The sequence below is a fragment of the Erpetoichthys calabaricus genome, chromosome 4 (assembly GCF_900747795.2).
Source record: "Erpetoichthys calabaricus chromosome 4, fErpCal1.3, whole genome shotgun sequence".
Classification (NCBI taxonomy): Eukaryota; Metazoa; Chordata; class Cladistia; order Polypteriformes; family Polypteridae; genus Erpetoichthys; species Erpetoichthys calabaricus.
Window position 1 is genome coordinate 316,078,318 of NC_041397.2, and position 24,767 is coordinate 316,103,084.

At 40.1% G+C, this 24,767-nt stretch overlaps 2 protein-coding genes and 1 long non-coding RNA gene across 9 annotated transcripts in view; 2 read left to right on the top strand and 1 right to left on the bottom strand.

The window, feature by feature from the left end:
* Positions 1–24,767, top strand: part of LOC114641108 (CD276 antigen homolog) — a 722,545-nt gene that overhangs the window by 95,254 nt on the left and 602,524 nt on the right. The window lies entirely within an intron of this gene.
* LOC114641109 (CD276 antigen homolog) overlaps positions 1–24,767 on the bottom strand; it is a 745,815-nt gene that overhangs the window by 34,019 nt on the left and 687,029 nt on the right. The window lies entirely within an intron of this gene.
* LOC114643149 (uncharacterized) lies at positions 365–14,130 on the top strand. Its single transcript, XR_003714690.2, has 3 exons — positions 365–700; positions 7,318–7,367; positions 11,426–14,130. It is a non-coding gene; the product is annotated as an uncharacterized LOC114643149 (long non-coding RNA).

A 24,767-nucleotide genomic window follows, 5' to 3' on the forward strand; every position in this document is an offset into this window, starting at 1 on the left:
ATTGTTCAGCTTTACCTATGAAATGTAATCCCTGTGATCTGGTTTGGAGCGTACAGCGGTTTGTACAATCCCAAGCAGCACTTGCGTGAGGCATCTTTATCCATTACTTCACTCCACAGCAGTGCCACTCGCAAAATGGCGGAGACGTTGACGTACGATGCTGCTATTCATGAGGCGTCTAGTAATTCTATGTCTAAGGCGCGGATATCAATGACGTCATTACGCTAGCGTGCCTCAAAATTACGTGATGGGCGTATTTCACGCATGCGTTAAACAGATTGGGCAGCACCGTAAAGTGTGATAACGTAGCCTTTCAATACGAACGCGCACGCAGATCGGGCTGGCAACGGGAACCAGGTAGTGACACACACCGCATGCGCTAAATGAAAAAAACGTTAAAAACATGCTTCGAAAGTTCGACCCAGTGTCGAAACCTCAGAATCGAGCGGCCCATCATTAGCCAGGGGTCGTGAGAACAAAGTGGACGCTGGGAGGCGTGGAATGTCGGGCTGCTTCGCCGGGTCGTGAGCTTCGCAGTTTTTGGGCAGCGTCCTCTCTTCTCGCACTGTTTGTGACACTTCAAGTGCCCCGTCGGCTCCTGGGAGAGTGGAAATCGTTGGGAATGAGTGTAATCGGCGCCATCGAAGCACGACTCTGTTTGTAAATTGCCATGCACGACTACTTACTGTCCTTACTTAAGGTGAGTTCGGGTCACTAAAACCCCGCAACATTCAAGGTTGCTTTTGTGATGAATTATTTTAAGAAGTAAATCACACGCACATACTGCAAGGTTGTCAGGCAGAAATTTGGACGATCACATAGAAAATGTAATTTCTGTACCACAGCGGTCGTGTAGCGCCTTTCACAAGTGATCTACTACCGAGAGATGATCCAAATACATTTTAGCTGCTGTTAGTACAACTTACCTGTTGTGTTATGGCGCCTTTAAAATGTAGTTTACCCGAAACCACTCCGGTGGTGCTCAATGTATCTTTACTTCTTAAATGTTAATGTTTTACTGTTTAATAACTTATAGAATACATTTTATTTTTTTCCCTTGCACTCGGTCAGCGAAGCCACTGGGTAATCAGCTAGTAATTTGTATAATTTTACTTGGGTTAGAATCAAGGTTTATTGGGCTATACAGTAAATAATTCACTGTCATAATCTTCTTTATTTATTTATCTGGTTTGTACAATGCTATACAAATGCTATTCCCTGCCGTTCTTTATTATATTCTGTAAGTGCCTTGAGCATGGGAAAGGCGCTATATAAATAAAACTTATTATTATTATAATAATGGGGTCATACTAAGGACTTCTACTTTTTTGAAGTGATTACTGGTGTAAAAATTTATAAATAACTAGGCCGCATAATTATGTATTGATGGGTGAACACTTCCTGAAAGACACAGTTGTCCAAATGGGGTGGGTTTGAGGATACGACTGTAGGTGAATGAAAAGAGCGAGGGATGGGGCTGGATGGCGGAAAAGGGGGGGGGGGGGAGGACGCCCATTCCGCCCCTCCCCCCACCATTCTAGTCTGCTGATTTCTTAGTCATCGTTCAGTACGCACTGCCTGCTCGTGTGGCCGCCCCCAACTCCTCACCTGAGTCGCTTTCATCTGTGTACAGTCTACATGCACCTGTGAGTCATGTTGACTGTTCATTTTCCAAACACCGCCTCATTCGCTTTCGTTTCTGCTACAGTCCACATGCACCTCTGAGCCATGTTGACTTTTTATTGTTCTTTTCGGTTCTGGCTGCTTTTCTATATATAATCCACCAAGTCACCCGACCATGGTAGTAGCAACAGGGGGTGTGTACAAAGGGCAGGGACTTAATCAGTGCAAGTGTATGACCCGCACTTACTGGGAATTCCTCGTTCGTGGGGAACAATTGCAAGCCCCGGTCTCCATCACGAATGGGGTTCAACGGCTTACCCACGCCTCTCGGCGCCGGGTAGACACATGTTGATCCATTCAGTGTAGCGCGCGTGCAGCAGTGGACATCTAAGGAAATCGCAGACCTGTAATTGCTCAATCTCACGTTAACCAGACAAATCGCTCCACCAAGTAAGAACAGTCATGCACCACCACCCACAGAATCGAGAAAGAGCTATCAATCTGTCAATCCTCTCTGTGTCCGGGCCGGGTGAGGTTTCCCATCTTGAGTCAAATTAAGCGAAAGGCTCCACACGTGGTGGTGCCCTTCCATCATTCCTTTAAGTTTCAGCTTTGCAACCATACTCTCCCCGGAACCCAAAGACTTTGGTTACCCGGATGGCTGCCCGGCGGGTCATGGGAATAACGCCGCCGGATAGCCTGTCGGCATCGTTTATGGTCAGAACTACGACGGTATGTCATCGTCTTTGAACCTCCGACTTTCGTTCTTGATTAATGAAAACATTCTTGGCAAATGCTTTCGCTCTCGCTCGAATAGTTGGCGGGCGTGGCTCTGTCGTGCGTGTGCCATGGTTGGCTGCTTAGTGAATTGTTGGCGGGCGTGGCTCTGTCTTGCGTGCGTCTTGCTTGCCATGGACTTAGTGAATTCTTAGAGTTGGTGGGCGTGGCTCTGTGAGTTGTCGTATCCCATGGTCTTAGAGTTGGTGGGCGGGGCTCTGTCTTGCGTACTCCATGGTGTCTTGCGTGCCTTAGTGTATTATATATATAGATAAGTTTGAATTCTTTCAACACCACTAGTGAAATCTGTGAGGGTCTTAAAATGCTTTCAGGGGCTGAAGTACATCTGAATGTTCTGTTCTAAAATATCTGAACTGAGATATAGTATTTCTTTTGGACTTTAGCTCATGCAACCACACATATATTTGACTTACAGAGAATAAATGCTGTTTTTAAAAGTGATTACCCAAAGGAACCTCAAAAGACAGGCAAAGCATAAAACAAGGGAGTCAAGAGTAACATACTTAAAATAAGATGTGAACTAAAAATTATCATGATAACCAAATACAAAATCATTACCAAACAGAACACTTTTCCTAGCATTTATTAGATGTTTGAAATGGAGAATCACTAATCTTAGACATGTCCTCCCTTATTTTTTATCCAAAATTTGGTGAGATTACTGCAGCTTTGCAATGACATCACACACCAATCACAGCAGGAACATTCGACCCACAGTGCACATAGCTGCTATAAAGAATATGGCCGCACCATTGAAAGAAAATTGCAAAACAATTCCTCCCATGGAAAAAACAATTCATTGGCAATTTGAGTACAAATTATAAAAAAATAGAACGAAACATATATTTTTTTAAAAATGACAAAAAAGAACAGTACAGTGACTAACAGGTTCTTGACATGTTCTTACTTTGCCTGTGCCTGAGGCATTCCAATGATTTATTCTTTTGTAAAAGCTTCAGAAAAATATTTATTCCATTTATTTCTTGGGAATCTATGAGGTGTGCTAAATCTTTTAGTGAAGATTACAGATAAAATGTTTCAGCTGTAAACTTTCATTATTTTGCAAAAAAAAAAAAAAATCATGATTCCCTTTAAGTGAACCATCTATTAATGAAACAGATATGTCTAGTCCATCTGTGACCCTCACCAGGAAAAGTGATTAAGAAAATGAGATGAGTTGAGATATTTCTGGTTCTCCTTTTACATTTTTTAGGTGATTCCTCATCCCAAACAGCTGGCGAAAGTCAGAATCCTATGTGTGAGGTTTTTGTATAATTGTGTGCTTTCACTTTGTTCACTTTTATGTTGTTATCATTGTTTCACAGAATGTGCTCTCTTTTTTTAAACTATGGAAATGATGTGATCTAATCTGGTGTTTCCCTAGGTTGAGATCAAAATGAACTGAGAAAAGAAGTATTTATTAGTCGTGAATATTATTTCAGTTTCTTTTCCAAAGGAGTTGAGGTAAATTAACCTTCATGGACACATCAAAGAAAGAAGGCTATCCAGCCACCATCATGTCTGGCCCTGTTGGTACTTGCTCAGCATGATTTCAAGAGTTTCGTGGTCGCAAATAGTGTCCTAGTCTGATATTTCACCACTTTTTATGGCCAAAATGAGTTACTTTCAGGCATCTCTAATGATCTATGAGTAAGTTATCAGACTTTTGGTATGTGTAGTTGAGGTCCAGAAAGTTTGACTACATAAATGTCAGGACCATGTCTGCAGTATAAAGTCAACAATGAAGTTCATAGTATGGAATTGGCTAAACCACAGATTACATAGGGTTATGGTGAAAGGAACCTTACCAGAATTAGGTGACAACCAGATTTGTGACAGTCGAAATTTTAAGTAAATAATTGTAAGATATTAAAAGTAGGAATTACAAATGTGAGGTCTGAATACACAAATCGAGAGTGCACCTTATGAGAAGGATTTAGGAGTCGTAGTGGACTCTAAGCTATTGACTTCTAGACAGTTTTCAGAAACCATTAAGATGACTAACAGAATGTCAGGTTATATTGTGCCTTCATGTGTGCAGTAGAAGTCACAGGTGGTTCTGCTCAAATTTTTATAACACGCTGGTGAGGCCTCATCTGGAGTGCTGTTGGCAGGTTGGGTCTCCAGGCTACAAAAAAGGACATAGCAGCACTAGAACAGGTCCAGAGAAGAGCGACTAGGCTGATTCCAGGGTTACAGAGGATGAGTTATGAGGAAAGATTAAAAGAGCTAAGCCTTTAAAGGAGATGAAGAGCAGACATGATTTGAAGTGTTTAACTTTATGAATGGAATTAGTCCAGTGGATCGAGATGGTGACTTTAAAATGAGTTCATCAAGAACACAGGGACACAGTTGGAAATTTATTAAGGTAAATTTCACAGAAACATTAGGAAGTTTTTCTTTACAGAGAACCACAGACACTTGATATAAGGGACAAAGTAGTGTGGTGGACAGGAGGACTTTAGGGACTTTCAAAACTTGACTTGATGTTATTTTGGAGGATGTTATTTAAAAGAGTAGATATTTTAATACAGTGTTTTTCTAATTTTATTTTAATTTTGAATATAGTTCCAGTTTGTAGGTCAGTTATGCATGTGTTTTGTGTTCCTTGACTCAGTTTAATTTAAATGTTTGTGCATTTCTCCAAAGATTATCATTGTCAAAATATCAGTCTCTATTCATGTAGATCCAATCCTTCACATCAGCAAGGGAAGTTTTTTGGTTTACCTGTGGTTTGGAGAATTAAGCCTTTATGCTCACAGCACAAGACTGGATATTGACATTGGAAAGCAAGAACACTACAAGAATCTGATACAAATTAACTCCTATTAGAACAGAATTTGAATAAAAGAGAAAAAGTGAAAATTGTGAAATGCCTTTGGATAAGAACATAAGAAATTTGACAAACACGAGGAGACCATTAAGTCCATCAAGTCAATTTGTTTAGCAAATAGCTAAGCTATCTCTTCTTGATAGTGACATTCAGTTGGCCATTTGACACAAGAAGCATGGTAGGGTCAAATTCAAAGAAACTTTGAGGCCTACTGTTTTCATTCTTGCATGTACATTATAGCAATGTGTTGGAAGCTCTGCTGATGAAGTTAACTAGGGAAATAATATAGGTGAGACATAACTACTAACCTATTTTCCTCTTCCAACCCTGGAAAAGAGGAGGATCCCTACAAAGACTACTGATGATACCTTAAGTCTGCCCTGGATGCCCCCCTCTGGTCACCCTTCTACAAAACAACACACATTGAAGCTGACATTTATTCCAGAGACCATGACTGTTGGGGCCAGACTGCTTATAGGAGCACCCTAACCAAGATTGCTAATGATCAGTGAATGATTATGTTAACTTCCTTTGCATTTATCTTATAAGTTTAAAATTAGCATCATTGTGATTGAACAGGGATCTCGCTGGGGACCCAAACATTTCAACCTATACCGTTTAAGTATTCTTCAGACTCTGCAAGTTCACACAAGGAAAAAAGAGTGAGTTACATGCAAAAACCTAAAACATCCATTCCAGACATGATGAAAATAATGATACTGTATTTCTCAAAGGATATGGCAGCACTTGGGAATTCTTCAAAAGCATGAGACTGTTTCTAATGATAGGTCTGATTTCAACTCTCATTAGAACATGCAAAAGAAGTTAAATGCAGCCTCATTTAACATCATATTGATTTTTTTACCATGCTTCTGCAATTAGGACTTCTTCAGTAAAGGATAAAATTCTTACCTTGCATTATGTTCAGCGCCAATAAAAAGGTTATATGTAGATGTCTGTTAAAGGAGACAGACAAAAGATGAAAAAGTGATCACTTAAAAGTTCACAGTATTGCTAGGTAACATATTTTAAATACAACAGATGCTTCCATGCTTCTCATAGATGTTTGTGAGTATAGAAAACTGGTATGTAAACTAGTATGGATTGATACAGGGTAGCAGGAATGTTGTGGAGAATGTGCATCATGACCAGTGTCTCCAGACCCTTCATTCCCATGGAGGATAATTAAGGATACCATTGGAGAAACATAATTTGGTCTAAAACAAAGGCCCAGCTGGGTATTGTCTGTAAACAAGTGAAAATTATTGAAATGTTACAAATGGAAGCTTGTTAAATGGAAACAGTAAAGGTCTGAGTCCTGAACCCTGCGGGACACATTTAACTTCTGAGTATAATGATGGAGTCCAATCAGCATATTTCTGTACATACTGGAACTGATTTGGTGTCAAATGCTGTGCTTAAATGTAACATAATTATGGTGGAATTTCCTTCGTCAGAGGATATCAGAATGTCCTTTACAACACGTGTTATGTGCCATTTCTATATTGTGACTGGAATTTCACAAATAAATTGTGATGTGTAAGGTGACTACTTTGACAAGTATTTTTGAGGTAAATATGAAGTAGGTCAGTCATTATAAAGTGTATGTGGGTCTAGCTGTAGCTTCTAAATAATGGACTGATACCTGACATTTTTAGTACATTAGGAACTGCACCACTCAGTAATGAACTAGTGAGAAGACTAAGAATGAATGATGACTGAACATTAATTCAGTTTTTTCACTAGTGTTTCTTTGGACTGTTCAATAGCACAAGTAGTAGGTTTCAATTTACAAATTAAAGTTCTGACTTCCTTTTTTGTTATCACTTTAAATTGACTGAAGTGGTATGTGCAAGGTGAGACAAGCTCTGTCAGGGCTATATTTAGTTTGTGTAGTGACGCTAGAATCTGGTATCTCATTTAGTCAATTTCTCATTAAAGACATTTTAGTTGTACTCTTAATACACTGTATAGCCATAAAAGTATCATAATATTCAAGGATTTGGAGTCTTTACTAATCTCTACAGTTATCTGCTTTCTTTTCCATTTCTTCTGTTTTGCAGCGAGATCAAAGTCATGTGATGAAGTCAGGTGCCCCAGCTGTATCCTGCAGGTCTTGTTTTTTACTTACTCACCAATTTGGTGCTTTTATATTTCATTTTTATTTATTTATTTTTTTAATTGTGTTCTACTGGTTGTTACAAAGTGACTTACAATATGACATTATATATAAGGACCTACTTTTGTTATAATCATGTCTGTTATTTAAGCTCGTATGGCTATTTATTTATTTATTTTTCAATATTATTCTTATCTAATTTATTTCTTTTTCTTACGAGTAATTCCTTGATATCTTGTAAAGGACTTTTTAGCAACATTCTTTGTATGAAAACGTACTATGGGAATAAATGTTGTCTTTGATGTTGTTGCTGTTCCACCGAGACAATTGGAGTGAGATATGTTAGGCACTGACAGTATTGGAAGAGGAACACACTACCAAACTGCGGCGGGCTGGCGCTCTGCCCAGGATTTGTTCCTGCCTTGCGCCCTGTGTTGGCTGGGATTGGCTCCAGCAGACCCCGTGACCCTGTGTTAGGATATAGCGGGTTGGATAATGGATGGATGGAAACATTACCAAATGAGTACTGTAATTTTAATAAGTAATAAAATATTTAAAACATGTGAAATTGATATTTTTTTTCAAGTCTAAATAATAAATTTTCAAAATAGGTAATTTTTTGGTCTGAAGTGTTTTTTTTTTTTTTTAATTTTAAATCGTTTATCTCTCAAAGCCCGAATCAGTTCGGTTGTCATATTTGGATTCAGCACCCTTAAGTAAATAAAGAACACCTAAAATGTTTGACGGAAACGAAAAAAGAATTCGATATCAATCCACTACCGCAATGATCACATTTATTAAAATAGATCTTTATATATGCGGTCTTCCTACTTGTCTTTAATGCAGCCATTTGTATTCTTTAAATGTTAGCATATGGTAAGTGGTCATAACTACGTATCCGTAATTCTTAGAATTTCTGAGAATTTATTTTCTAACTTTTTTCTGGGAACATATTATTACACCAAGATGAATAAATTTTACAAGCACTGTGAAAATAAAGACTTAAGAAAACTGATTCAAAAGTACCAGTTTAATTGTAGTATTCACAAATCCTTTATATAATATGTAATCGGATAAAAAGCAACTGAAGTACTTAAAAACAATACGTTAACATTTTTAATTTATCCCAGTGAGCAAGCGTGTCACAACAGGAGGGTGGGTTTGTTGCACAGCTCAGTTATCGAAATTTACATAAAACAGTTTAGTTTTGCTTTGTTTTCAAGCTTTTACAGTTAATAAATTAAAAAGCATACTGCCGTATTACGTACAATACGATACAAAAACAAAAGTACTTGCCTTGCTCGCATTTTGAACAATTCAAGGAGTAGTCCGCTGTCTTTTCTGGGGTAAGCGACAATTAAAACATGGCGCATTTCAGATGCTCATTAAAAATAACAGGAACAAACACAATCACTTCTTGAAGTGGAGAATTAGTTTCGATGACTCACTAGCCGTCTGAAAAAATTAAGTTTTGTGTGCGTTTCTCGGTCTTTTTAGGTAGTTCATCAAAAAGGAGATTTTTATCGTTATGTTCACGGTTTATGATTCTTTGTTACACAATCATTGTTAGCCTGGTTTCGTTTCCAAAAGAACATGAAAAGTAATACAAGAAGTCATCAAAGCATATTGACAGCCTGTGTAGCCCTTTGTAATATCTAGAAATAGCGGCTTGTAAAACACCACAGCGGATTACAGCACGTAACGTGTTTAAGTGTGAATGTGTCGTATCAAACTACAGCCCAATGAAAGTATGCAATACCAACAATACATTAAATATCTGCAGCTGAGTATAATTGTAGACCGCAGCACGTATGATGTCAGTCATATAATCCTAACATCACGAAACGCCCTTAACGACAGTCACGTGACACCCATCGCATTACACTGGTGGTGCAGTGAGAAGGGGTTTCAGTCTTGCATGGGGCGGACACACGTCTTTGGAGAAGAATGAAAGAGGAACGAGCAGAGGAGAGGGTTGTGTCCGGATGTGGTCACCAGCGGAAAGAGGTAAGAGGTGGGTGTTATGTTTTATGGTACTCCATGTCCACAAATGTAACGGTCAGACAGGCATTTCGCAACTGCAAGTGACTATATCCGGACACTGTTTACATTCTGAGTCAAAGGGACCATGCGTAATAATTCACAGCCGCAGCAGCAACAGTTAAGTCTTACAGATACATAAGCCAGATAACGGAGTCGAGGACATCTAGGGCACCCTTTGCTACAGAACTAAACTGTGGTGATATTATCCGGTTCGTAATTTTAATTATTACATAGGATTGAAAGAGATTGTAACTTTTTAATAAACAGCGCTTGGAAGCATTAACTTTTACACAAGATTTTTGTAGTCAAATACTGCTGTTCTCGGCTCTTGTTCAGAAAGTGGACGCCACTTGGTTGTTTCACAATAATTTAGATTAGGTATATAAGTAGGTTTCACATTTCTGTTATCATTTTAGCTGTAAAAATAGTGACTTAACATCAGGGACCTATTTTATTGACCTTAAGGTTAGTGTTTGGGCGAGGGGAAGCCCGTCTCAAGTGGCGTCCGATTTCTGAACAAGACCCCTGATCTCCAATACTATCCACTTGCAGAGCCACAGCACCATATGTCACCACAGTTGTAGACCCGGAAGTGAAGTTTCAGGACTGACTTCGCAACATTACTTTCGGACGGTTTCGGCCTGTCTCGGCAAGTAAGTCCAAGTAGATATTGCTGCAGTCCAGAGTAAAATGGGCGTGAATATCATTTTCGACTTCAGCCAATCATATATTAAATTTGCGCACGTCAGTCACTGATCAGCCAATCGCAAATTTAAACGTCGCGGTCAATCACCGTTTTATTTAACAAATTGCCAATCGGTGTTATTTGTCATTCATGGGCCACTTTAACCAATTGCCTTTTGGATACGTAAAAAGAAAGGTGGGTGTAATTTCTAAAGGTGGACGGTCAAGATAAAGTGACTGTAAGAGACGGAGTGTATATTCATAAAACACCTCTCCGATGATAGTCTACTAGTGTCAATATCATACACTATAGCACTTTGTCGAGTGCATTATTAAGACTGCAGTGTATTTTTAACACAGTCATTTATGAAGTAACGGTTCTGAAAAAATAATAATAAAAGTTTGCATATGAGATATTTATTGTTACTGAACAACGTCTGAAGAAAATATAAATGAACATAACAATACAAATTTGTGTCCGCCTAATTTTAATGGATTGACGTGGACTTAAGTGTGGGCTCTACTTGATTAAGTCAGCCAGATTAAAACAAATGTTTGACTGTTGGTGTTTACTCGAATGTCCAAATGAAATAGCCACCTACATTTAACGGGTCACCTTAATGACCTTAAAGGCTATGAACGTATTACAATTTTAAACGTTGAATAAACTGTCAGAGTTCCTAATATTCCATTGTAGCCTCTTCTTGCCTGCAGATCACCATCTGTTCTTTGTTTGCTGATGTCAGTCAAATATTCTTCGGTCTTCATGTCTGTTCTCAATATACCAGCAGCTCCAGTGAGTTTCTTGCCTGTGAATCACATATTTAAATTTGTTTTTTAGCTGTATTATGATTACAGATGATTACAAATCACATACTTGACACTCTCACGCTCAGGTATCAGGGAATATCAAACGTTAAGAAAGCTGGCAATAAAATTGTGACTTTAAAGAATCCATTGGCTGTCTCTATGTTATCAATGTTAAATGTAAGAAACACAGTTGTCATAGTGCTAATAGTCACCTTTCAATTATTATTTTTACAATGAAGTTTACTATGTTAAACAATCTGTGAAGAGCAAATATTATGCCTTTAAAAGAGTAATAATTTTGCAGTTTTTGTGACTGTGTGCCTGTTAATCAGGGTATTCATTTATTTGACTTAATTGGACCTTTATTACTTTTAGGATTTTGAATACCTCTTTAAGATCATCAAATATGTGTTTCTGATAATATATATTACTTATGCAAAAGTTACATTTAGAGATTAAAACATGACAGATGTTTGTAGTTCATATCTCATTTATCCTCCATTTGACTCCATCAGGTCCTACTGGTGTGCTGAACACGTCAGCCTGTCTTTGGGGTCTCTGAGACTGGAGGAGGTCAGGAGTCCAACTGTACAGCAGGCACTGATGGCCATCAGCATCACGACTGGTAACAAGATAGAGATGACAGATATTTGAGCTGGACATAATCCTATATGAGTATCCAAGCAAACAGCATTTTAAGAGCACACCGAGTCTGTCTACTCCAGTATGGCCCTGACATAACACCCTGTACAGCTGTAAACGACTCCACTTTACTGGTCATTTAGCACACACTGCACTGAGTCTGTCAAGTCATAGCCATTAAATCATTCAATCTGAACAGCTGGAAATTTATTTTGGTAATGATATTTCTGGTAAGCCATTTTTATATTGTTGTTTCTTATTGGTTTATACTGAAAATCTGGTTTACATCAATGTAGTTTTCAATAGTATGAAATTATAGTATATTAAAAAATTAAAGGAACACTTTGAAAGCACATGAGATCTTAATGGGAAAAAAAATCTTGCTGGCTGTCTCTACTGCTGTGGACTGATGTATTAGGAACAAAAGGATGGCAGCTCGTTTGTTGGAAATGAAAATGATGAGCCTACAGAGGGCTGAATTCAAAGACACCCCGAAAATCAAAGGGAAAAAACGATGCGGCAGGCAGGCAGGCGAGTCCATTTTGACGAAATTTCATTGCAGCAACTCCAAATAGCACTCAGTAATTTGTATGCCCCCATGTGCTTGTGTGCATGCCTGACAACATTTGGGGGGGAGGGGGGCATGGTGTCCTGGGGGATCTCCTCCCAGATCTGGACCAGGGCATCACTGAGCTCCTGGAAAGTCTGAGGTGCAACCTGGTGGCGTTGGATGGACTGAAATATAATGTCCCACCCAGAGGTGTTCTTGGGGCAGTCAATGGGATCAATTCCTTCATCCTCTGACCACATGATGCCGGCCGTTGTGGTGCACCAGGAGGAACTGCACCAGCATAGGGTCTGCCAATGGGTCCAAGGATTTCATCCAGATACCTAATGGCAGTTAAGGTGCCTACTGTTGTCTAATCTGTAGAGGTCTGTGTGTCCCTCCATGGATATGCCTCCATAGACCATCACTGACCCACCACCAAACCGGTCATACTGAACTACGCCACAGGCAGAATAACATTCTCCATGGCTTCTCCAGACCCTTTCACATCTGACACGTGCTCAGGGTGAACCTGCTCTCATCTGTGAAAAGCACAGGGTGCCCACTAGTGGTAGACCTGCCAATTCTGGTATTCTATGGCAAATGCCAATCGAGGTCCATGGTGCTCACTAGAGGATGTTGGGCCACCCTCCTCAAGTCTGTTTGTGATTGTTTGGTCAGAGACATTCACACCAGTGGCCTGCCTGCTGGTGGTCATTCTATAGGCTCTGGCAGTGCTCATCCTGTTCCTCCTTGGCCAAAGGAGCAGAAACTGGTGAGTCCTGCTGATGGGTTAAGGACCTTCTACAAGGGGCCCTGTCCAGCTGTCCTGAAGTAACTGCCTGCCTGTCTCCTGGCATCTCCTCCATGCCCTTGAGACTGTGCTGGGAGACATGGCAAACCTTCTGGCAATGGCACGTGTTGATGTGCCATCCTGGAGAAGTTGGACTACCTATGCCAGCTCTGTAGAGTCCAGGTATGGCCTCATGCAACCAGTAGCGACACTGACTGTTGCCAAATGCAAAACAAGTGACAAAACAGATGAGGAAGGAAAAATGTCAGTTCCTTCCTCCACCTGTTAAACCATTCATTCTTGTTTTGTAGGTCGTCTCATTGTTGCACCTCTAGTGCCCCAAAGCAGCTGAAACTGATAAACAAGCCCCACTGCTACTTAAATGACCAGGGGCCTCATGTATAAACGGTGCGTACGCACAGAAATGTTGCGTACAAACCTTTCCACGCTCAAATCGCGATGTATAAAACCTAAACTTGGTGTAAAGCCACGCACATTTCCACGGTACCTCATACCTTGGTGTACGCAATTTCTCCGCTCGGTTTTGCAGACTGGCGGCACCCAGCGTCAAAGCAGTGCTACTGTTCCTGTGTGGTCACCCTTTCTTTCTTAGCTCCACATTCCTGACGCGGCTTTATAAATACACTGAAACTAACTGCATATTGTTTATTAGTGTAACGCATTTGATTGTAATTAACCTGCAGCAATATAATGGTCCAGGGAATAGCCATAGTATTCCAAATACCATAACTGCTTTAGTGTTGTTACTCTTACTGCATCTTCTTCTTCTTTCAGCTGCTCCCGTTAAGGGTTGCCACAGCGGATCATCTTTTTCCATATTACTCTCACTGCACCACTCGGAGTATTTATATCACTGTATCTGAGTGTGAATCATAGCAGCAGCTGATCGGAAAGAGAAATATCGGTATACAGCATGAAGCAGACGCTGCCTGAGCCACGGCAAAAAACACTTTAGAGACTTCCCAGTACGGACTTCGCGGTTTAGAAAAGGTTTCATCCCAAGAACTCTAAACGCACTCAATCAGTCCATCAAGTGCTCCTTGTAGAACTGTTTGTACTTATAAGTACAATTACCTCACTGTAAACTTGTACTACAGTTATAATATTGCACAACCTGCGCCACTTTATAAAGCGCGTATTTACATATGATGACGGTATTCATTTTTAAGATGAAATGCAGCAAAATATGTTGATTATAGTATACAGATAAAACTTTAACTTCATTTAAATAATCTGTATTGTTAATAATTAAACATGTGAGGACACGGTGCCGCAGCGCTAGCTAGTTCAGGGATTGTTCCTGCATTGTGTTGTATTCTTGCTGGTGCTGACGCGACACTGGAATGCTAGACGGATAGAATAATTAAACACGTACTACGAAGATATTTCAATGTTTCTTAAAAGTTTTGAAGAATCGGCGTTTTAAGCTTACAGATGGCTTCATGTCTATATAGCTGATTGTGTGGCGATTGAGTTTTTGGAGAAAGAAAAGTAAGGACAGGAATTGGAGGTTAGTACGTTTGAAAGAGACAGTACTGCTGTGATAAATTATTTCATTGAAGGTCGTGCATGGCGCAACAAGCCTCTTGCATGAGATATGAACAATCACTGCGCCACCGTGTTCCCATGTTTAATAACATGCTTTCATTCCTATCACCATGAAAAAGATATCACGTATACATCTCAGTATTTTAATTATTCAGAGAGCTGTAATATCACGAATGTAATGGATTATGTGTCCTGTCGGAGAAAGAGAAAGCCCATTTAAGAAGCACGTAGTGATTCACACATGTAGAGCACATAGAAGATCAAATACAGAACAAAGCATTTAATGTGCTACTTTAGTTACAATGGGATTTGAGAAACTAGTAAATTAAACGATTTTAAGATGAAGTTTATGATGTTCTTCTTTAATGGCAAAATAAACTACGTGATTAAAGTGGAAATTTCGAGATTAAAGTTGACATTTCATGCTTTTTTCCCCACTGTGTGCCTATTTTTTTTGTCTGTACCCTAATAAGCTTTCATATGACACTCAGACGGTGGACTACGACTTGCCTTTTAACAGCGACTTTGATATGTGATTTCTTTTTTATTTCGGGCACTGTTCGACTTTGTGAATTTGAGCCTTCGAGTTTTTCCGACACTCTGTCACTCGATCAACTTCCTTTTGTTGATTATACCACTGTTTAAACCAACAAATAGTACGTTTTTCCTTTGCCTCCACTTGGTATTCACTGAAATTCTTATATTTTCCCCCGTGCTTTTCCCATTGTCTTTTCACAGAAGGCTATTTATATTGATTTGCATATTCAAAGAGGCGTAATTCTGGGAGGAGTTGGGGCGGGACAGAAGGCGCGTGCACGTGCGTTACTTTTCACGCTGATCGGGATTTATGTAGTGGAAGAACGTGAAAGTATGCGTGCGCACAGATTCCTGCATCTGGATTTTTCTGTGCGTACGCACAATCCCGCTTTTGTGCTTACACCATGTTATAGTGTGAGTTCTACGCACGGCGTTATACATGAGGCCCCAGATCAATAGCCCACAAGTGTCACTGACTTGATGCTGTACTCTCATTAAAAAGGGTTCCTTTCATTTTTTGAGAAGAAATATCTATCTATATATATCTATATTTATATATATCTATATATATAATGTCAAGACCTTAGAACAACAAGGTCCTAGCTGTGAGTCATGGTTTTAGAATACTGATCTTCAAAAGTTTTGACTATTTATCAGGCGTATACAATCCTTTTCTTTTAATTTTGTTCCCATATGTAAAACCTGTATTTTAAGTTAAAAATACAAGTGTTACTGAAAATGTGACTCCTAATAAAAGATAAGTAAGAACCATATTATTCTAGAGTAAGTTTGTAAGTGAACAGCAAAGCCTCGATCAGGACGCTCAGTTTCCAAGCTCTTTTATCTTGTGGGATTTCTAGCAAAGTGCACACCATTTGTAACCCTGTGGATACGAGTGGAGGCTCTGGTCACATCTGTCAGTGTTACTACACAAGGTGATTGGACCAGCACCACTTAAACAGAACACTCAGTATTACAGTGGTGTGAAAAACTATTTGCCCCCTTCCTGATTTCTTATTCTTTTGCATGTTTGTCACACAAAATGTTTCTGATCATCAAACACATTTAACCATTAGTCAAATATAACACAAGTAAACACAAAATGCAGTTTTTAAATGATGGTTTTTATTATTTAGGGAGAAAAAAAATCCAAACCTACATGGCCCTGTGTGAAAAAGTAATTGCCCCCTGAACCTAATAACTGGTTGGGCCACCCTTAGCAGCAATAACTGCAATCAAGCGTTTGCGATAACTTGCAATGAGTCTTTTACAGCGCTCTGGAGGAATTTTGGCCCACTCATCTTTGCAAAATTGTTGTAATTCAGCTTTATTTGAGGGTTTTCTAGCATGAACCGCCTTTTTAAGGTCATGCCATAGCATCTCAATTGGATTCAGGTCAGGACTTTGACTAGGCCACTCCAAAGTCTTCATTTTGTTTTTCTTCAGCCATTCAGAGGTGGATTTGCTGGTGTGTTTTGGGTCATTGTCCTGTTGCAGCACCCAAGATCGCTTCAGCTTGAGTTGACGAACAGATGGCCGGACATTCTCCTTCAGGATTTTTTGGTAGACAGTAGAATTCATGGTTCCATCTATCACAGCAAGCCTTCCAGGTCCTGAAGCAGCAAAACAACCCCAGACCATCACACTACCACCACCATATTTTACTGTTGGTATGATGTTCTTTTTCTGAAATGCTGTGTTCCTTTTACGCCAGATGTAACGGGACATTTGCCTTCCAAAAAGTTCAACTTTTGTCTCATCAGTCCACAAGGTATTTTCCCAAAAGTCTTGGCAATCATTGAGATGTTTCTTAGCAAAATTGAGACGAGCCCTAATGTTCTTTTTGCTTAACAGTGGTTTGCGTCTTGGAAATCTGCCATGCAGGCCGTTTTTGCCCAGTCTCTTTCTTATGGTGGAGTCGTGAACACTGACCTTAATTGAGGCAAGTGAGGCCTGCAGTTCTTTAGACGTTGTCCTGGGGTCTTTTGTGACCTCTCGGATGAGTCGTCTCTGCACTCTTGGGGTAATTTTGGTCGGCCGGCCACTCCTGGGAAGGTTCACCACTGTTCCATGTTTTTGCCATTTGTGGATAATGGCTCTCACTGTGGTTCACTGGAGTCCCAAAGCTTTAGAAATGGCTTTATAACCTTTACCAGACTGATAGATCTCAATTACTTCTGTTCTCATTTGTTCCTGAATTTCTTTGGATCTTGGCATGATGTCTAGCTTTTGAGGTGCTTTTGGTCTACTTCTCTGTGTCAGGCAGCTCCTATTTAAGTGATTTCTTGATTGAAACAGGTGTGGCAGTAATCAGGCCTGGGGGTGGCTACGGAAATTGAACTCAGGTGTGATACACCACAGTTAGGTTATTTTTTAACAAGGGGGCAATTACTTTTTCACACAGGGCCATGTAGGTTTGGATTTTTTTTCTCCCTAAATAATAAAAACCATCATTTAAAAACTGCATTTTGTGTTTACTTGTGTTATATTTGACTAATGGTTAAATGTGTTTGATGATCAGAAACATTTTGTGTGTCAAACATGCAAAAGAATAAGAAATCAGGAAGGGGGCAAATAGTTTTTCACACCACTGTATCACTACCAAAAACAAGATTGTATTAATAATTATTCAATATAAATTGTGCAACAATTTCAAGAAATATTTACAATTATCAATAATGATTGGTCAGTTGAATTGAAAGAAAGAATTCACAAAGATTAAATGTAACAAACAGACTGATCAAGGAATACACTGAAGTATTAAAACAACAGCATGCTCGCTTCTATATATTATATATAAATAAAACAACAATGTAAAATGCATAACAACTGTACAAAGCAGTTATAACAATTAAAGAAAAAATCCAGATGACATCAATTGTCTAAAAACAGACAAGCAATTTCAAATATACAGAACTTAATCAACAATCTTTAACAATAACAGAAAGTGTCCTTTATTATTTACATCAATAGTTACATTAAATATATACAACTCTATTATGCACAGTCATTTTAACACACAGAAATAAAAAGGCAAAAGAGAAGTAAAGAAAGAGACATATTTATTTGAGTAGAGTTGAGATGTAATCCCGAGTTTAAATGCCTCAGTGGTGCTTTCCTTGTACTTCCAACTGTTGTAACACAAGTACAGTTTGTCAAACTCTTCCCTCTCACTAACAAACAAAACAAAAACAAGCACACAAATGAACAAATTCTAATCATACCACCCAGAAACACTGCTGCATTTGTAATTTGAAACCACAATTCTTGACCTTGTAAAGTTTTGAATAAATGCTACATATGGCATACTTCTAAATGTAATTTTACCAATACTACAAATGTACTAATGTATAGTTTAAATGTCACTTTAAACATATATATTCACATTTATATATATTTATTTTATATTCTTGTCTAAATTCACAACAACTATAGGGTATTCCGTTTAACAGAATAATGGCACAGAAAAGAAACCGAAAGGACAGTTTATTTTCCACATGACGTACCACTCACTGTCTGCTGGTCCATCCATGAACAGATTGTCTGCCTCTGGCAGAGAAGTCCTCTCATCTGAGCCCATCAAAAACACAGAAAAAGAGAGGATGTTACTCATAGACACACTTTCTGTACTCCTTAGAGATTTACTGAAGACTAATTAACCTCTGGCATCAGCACATCCAGAATGATGCCAACTCTGTCAATCCTCTCAAAAGTGCCTACAGCTCTTGACAGCACTTCATCCAAGAAGTTGTAGAGGCCATCTATCAGCTCCTCATCTTCTATATAAGTTATTACCCGGTGACCTTTAGGACTTTCATAATTTTTTTAACCATTTGGACGATACCTTACGAGATACAACAGCCTGTTGGACAAGAAAATACAAGTGTTTGGCACTATAAAGTCATCAGAGCTCTTTGCTGCCAGATAGATTACAATACCAAAGTTTTACTTTTTAGTTAGCCAATAAAAGGTGTAATTTTGCTTGACTACTCATGTCTTCATCAGAATGATCTATGTTAAAACACTAATAAAACCACTAGTTCTGTGCATAACTGAGTAAATATTGTACATATATACACGTCTGTGATAAATTAGCTGTCTGTCTTAGACTTTACCCATCTAATATCCATGGTCTCTGGTGCTCATCTGTGACCCTAACCAGACTAGCAGGCAGGGCAAACAGCAATTACTGAAACAGCAAACCTATTTTTAAAAACACTTTAACTGTTTTAACAGTTTACTGAAAATAGACATGGTTCTATGTACAGACATGAAGTATAACCTATATACTCTTTACCCAACTTACATCTTAAAATAAAACTGAAAATACTAATTTGTATTGAGCTAATGTAGGTTGCAGGTTTGTTCTCCTAATGTTGTCTGTTGTCATTAACAGCACAGCAAACTACATCAACCACTGCAGTGTTTTACATACAACAGACACATACAGTATAGGCAATTGACCTGTATATGAAAAATATGACACTATAGCTGGTTAAAGGGCTGCAAGTGCCAAACAATTTCTTCTTCATCATCATCAATTCCCACTTCTATGTGGGGTCAATGTGCTTGATCAGCACTCTCCATAAAGCTTAGCCCTGATCTTACTCCCCTGTCAGACCCTTGCCCTTCAGATATTCTTTTACTTTATCCATCCATCTCTGCTTATGGCCTCATTTAGCTTTCTCTTCCCCTGTACTTCCATTTTTATCATCTTTTTACCCACATACACATTATCTCCACTCTTTACAAATTCAAACCACCTCAGTCTACTTTCAGGTATTTTCTTAGATATCTCTCATTTGTGTTACTCCTGGGATTGTCTCATTTCTTATTCTGTGTATAAATAAAGTAGCTGAAAAACGTCCAAATGAGATTAAAAGAAAGGACTGGACACCATACGTGGTAATTATCAATACAGAAAAATTAATTCATTGATAAATTGGTTTAAAGATTATTCAGCCTGAGTTAATGGGAAAAGTGGGATACACGTACCTCCGTAGGAAACTGCTGTTCTGCGGTGATCTCGCAAGTGTTCATTTGCTCGTATATACGAGTGTGAAGAATACAGTCGTGGATGATAGAAAGGACACAAAAACACATCTGGAGATTGAAGTACGGACGGAATGTCTGTGGTATTTTTGATCGTGATATGATCCTGTTTAAAAAAATGTAAAACAACATTACAGCGTTTTAATCGAACATCTCACAAATGTAAATATGCACAGAGTTAATAGGGAACCAAACTACTGGCGGTGATCTACTAGCATTCCACTGAGCACCGGACAGGGGTGGGTGTGGGTGGATGTTCCCCGTGAAACTTGCTTTGCGGCGTTTGAAGATTTGCCAGCACCGCTGAGTGCCGGACCACTTCAAGCACTGAATATGCATCAATTACTACAGCGAAAATGATTATTAATACAAACGTGAATACAACATATATTAATATTTATACAAACGTACAATCACAACAAAGAAACAAAAAGTTATTTGAAAAAGACAAAGAAAATGTAGAAATTGCAAATTTCATACTTTTTAATTTAGAGGCAAACTTACTTCCATTGTCAGAAATAACAAACAATTCGTTTCGTTGCTTCTTCTTTGGTCTAATAGAGTTTCTTCGCTGCTGCTTCGTCTTTGTCTTCTTTTCTTTAACAGAGTATCGTTGCTTAGTACAGAGCAAGGCTATTTGAAAAGAAACTCTATGAGGCGGAACCCATAAGCAGTAGGCATCACTAACTGTGAAAAGATTGGTGGAAGTTACACTTGATAGACAACTTCAAACGTTGAGTGAGTTTTTGATTGTCATGCTTTAACAACAATCTCATTCGTTGAAATTCTGAATTAGCCAATACTATCCACTTCCATTTACTGTTATCCCGCCTTCAGATCCGCCCATAAAGTCTCCGGTCTGCAGCAATACCCTTCTCGACAGCAGGCGCGTGCACGTGCGTTTATTTCCATGCTGAGCAGAATTTATGTAGCGGAAGAACGCGGAAGTTGGCAAACGCACAGATTTCTGCATCTGGATTTTTCTGTGCGTAAGCACATTTCGGCGTTTTTGCTTACGCCATGTTATAGTGCGAATTTTATGCACGGCGTTATGCACGAGGCCCCTGGTGTGCTAAAATCAATCATGTCATGAAGGGTTGGAGCAAACTAAATGCTTAGACAGCAATAACAATGAATTAAAAATTAACAATGACCATAGATTGTAATTAAGTGTTTTCAGACTTTATTATATCCTCACTTTCTACAACGCTACACAGTGTCATGTGGTTAAAAACCCAACTGTCAAACATTTTTGTGGTGCCTTAATAGCTTTCATTCAACCCAAGTGATTCAAAAATGAAATTAATTGGTGTGTTGTTGTTAGTTCTTGTGGAGGCTCAGTTCGAATGGGATTAACTTTATCACCAGAAGTTGGGGTAAAGTGATTATTATCAGAGGATCTCAACAAATCTTTGAGTGGAGAGGACGCTGGCGTTGAGTGTTTGCCGCTTCTCCCTCTGAGTTTAATATTACAAATACTATCCATCCATCCATCCATTTTCCAACCCGCTGAATCCGAACACAGGGTCACGGGGGGTCTGCTGGAGCCAATCCCAGCCAACACAGGGTACAAGGCAGGAACCAATCCCGGGCAGGGTGCTAACCCACCGCAGGACACATACAAACACACCCACACACCAAGCACACACTAGGGCCAATTCAGAATCGCCAATCCACCTAACCAGCATGTCTTTGGACTGTGGGAGGAAACCGGAGCGCCCGGAGGAAACCCACGCAGACACGGGGTGAACATGCAAACTCCACGCAGGGAGGACCCGGGAAGCGAACCCAGACCTCCTAACTGCGAGGCAGCAGCGCTACCCACTGCGCCACCGTGCCGCCCATTACAAATACTACTAATTTATTATTTTACTTTTAGCTTTTAGTTTAATTTAGTTTTTAGTTAGAAAGTTCGTACTCTTACGGATTTTACCAAATTTTATTATGTTTTAGCTGACTACTCACTTGTTGCCCTGATATACTGTTTTACCGTCTGCCATGGATTTTACCGTCTGCATTGGATTTTACGGCGCTGTCTGGATAGCATCTCTCCCTTCTTCTTCAGTCAGAATGGCGTTCAGTTATTCCAGCTCACAACTCCACCGACTTAATCCCGCAACCACTCCTGAAATTAACATCCCCATCATTAAAGAACTTGGACTCCTTCGCCGTCCTCGTTACACTCATAGAGGCTCCGGTCGAAAGTTCATCTTCCATAACCAGCCAAAGTGCACTGCTACCAATATTCCATCTTTCTGGTCACCTGTCACACGTTTGACGTGTCATCAGAGCACTGCCGTTCTAACTACTATCAACTCTGGAAGTATCGTGAGATCTCTGCACTCCAGCATGGGATACACCCAAGCTATTGAGAGAAACACCGTGAGATTCTCACATCCCCGGCTGAATTTATTTTGTGGAGTGGATTTTAATGTTTTGCGACCTGTACAGAGATTTACCCCACAGTCATTGGTCAAATTTGAACTGTTTTACTCTCAATCCATCTGCAATAAAGCCACACTAATTGAAGAACACATCAGGGAGAAAGGACTTGACTTCATGTGTCTGACAGAAACATGGCACCAGTCAGAGGTTTACTCTGCCCTAAATGAAGCCTGTCCAGCTGGCTACAGTTACTTGGAGGCAGCTCGCAGCACTGGGTTTAGTGGTGGCTTAGCTATCATCCACCGTCAGGATTTGGGGTTGTCCCTTATCTTGATACCTGCAACATCTTCCTGCGAGTGCCTTGCATTTAAATGTAAGCCTCCTTTTCCCATGACTGTTCTCTTTATCTACCGACCTCCAAAACCCAACTCTGCCTTCATCCCGGAAATGACTGATCTTCTCACAACACTCTGTGCTACCTCTGCCAACTTCATAATCCTAGGAGATATAAATATTCATATTGACAATCCCACCGGTTATCTCACTGCTGATTTCCTTGAGCTACTAGATTCTCTCAATCTACAAAAACATGTTGATGTCCCCACACATTCCAGGGGTAACACACTTGACCTGGTCATTTCAAACTCTGCCTTAACCAGTAACCTACAGGTATATGATCTTGGTATTTCAGACCACAAAGTAGTGTCAATGGAGCTGCCCTTTCTTCCCCCCCATACCAAACTAAAACGACAGATCCATTTCAGAAATCTGAAGAACATCAATGTGGATGCCTTGGCCCTGGACCTTAAACTTCTCTCCTCTGACCCTACCAGCTCCCTCTCTGTTGCTGACCTTGTGGATTTTTACAACCAGTCCCTGAGCAGTCTCCTGGACTTCCATGCCCCCTTAACATCCAGGTCCGTCTCATTGTCGTGCTCAGCACCTTGGTACACCTGCGAACTGCGAAAAATGAAGGCGGCTGGGCGTGTCCTTGAGCGATGGCTCAAGGCCTCTGGGCTGACTGTCCATAAACAGGCTTACAGGGAACACAAGAGGGCGTATGCAGAAGCTCTGAAGGTTGCACGGTCCAGGTTCTATTCCACTATCATCAGCAACAGCTCCAGGAACTCCAAAAAACTTTTTTCAACTATAAATCACCTTCTCAAACCTCCTTCACCTGCCCACTCCGAGGCCACTGATGAGAGGTGCAATAAGCACATCAATTTCTTCAAACAAAAAGTTGATAACATTCGCTTACACCTCTCCACCACGGATATCTTGCCAGCCCCCTAACCCCCCCCCCCCCCCCAAATGTTGACCTACTGTCTGAGACTGTCCAGCCCCTTTGCTCCTTCTCTGTTGCCACACAGGAAGAGGTGGAGGACATCATCAGGAAAATGAAACTGTCTACCAGTTCACTGGACCCTTTCCCCTCAGCTTTGCTGAAGGCCAACGTCTCTGCCATCTCTCTACTTATCACCAAGATCATAAACCAGTCCCTCCTGGCTGGCCATATTCCTTCTTCACTAAAAACCTCTGTCATTAGACCTCTACTGAAAAAACCCACCCTGGATTATGAAGTTCTCTCCAATTATAGGCCCATCTCCAATCTTCCATTTCTTTCTAAAGTTCTGGAAAAAACAGTTGCAGCACAACTTCATGATCACCTCAAACTGAATAATCTGTTTGAAAAGTTTCAGTCTGGTTTCCGCCCTGGCCATAGCACCGAAACAGCCCTGGTCAGGGTCACCAATGACCTTCTGATAACAGCAGATACTGGTTCCCCTTCTTTACTCATCCTCCTTGACCTGACAGCTGCTTTTGACACAATAGACCACAACATCCTCCTTCACCGCCTGAAATACACCATTCAACTCTCAGGAAATGTTCACAATTGGTTCACATCTTACCTGACCGGCAGAACTGAGCATGGCGCCCTGGGCAGCGCAAAATCTCATACCCACAACGTCACCTGTGGTGTCCCACAGGGCTCTGTGCTTGGACCCATCCTCTTCACCATCTACATGCTCCCTCTTGGAAATGTCATTAGCAGACATGGTTTATCTTTCCATTGCTATGCTGATGACACTCAGCTTTACCTCAGGACTACCCCTACCTCCTCTATTGCTCCTCTGCCAATATCTACATTGACTACCTGCCTGGAGGAGACAGAGGCGTGGATGAGGCTCAGTTTTCTTCAGCTAAACAGATCTAAAACAGAAGCCGTCTTAGTTGGCACATCACACCATCTCCGCTCTTCTACCATCACCAGTATCACTTTCGCTGGCCAAAACATGCCCCTTTCCATATCTGTCACCAATTTGGGTGTTAA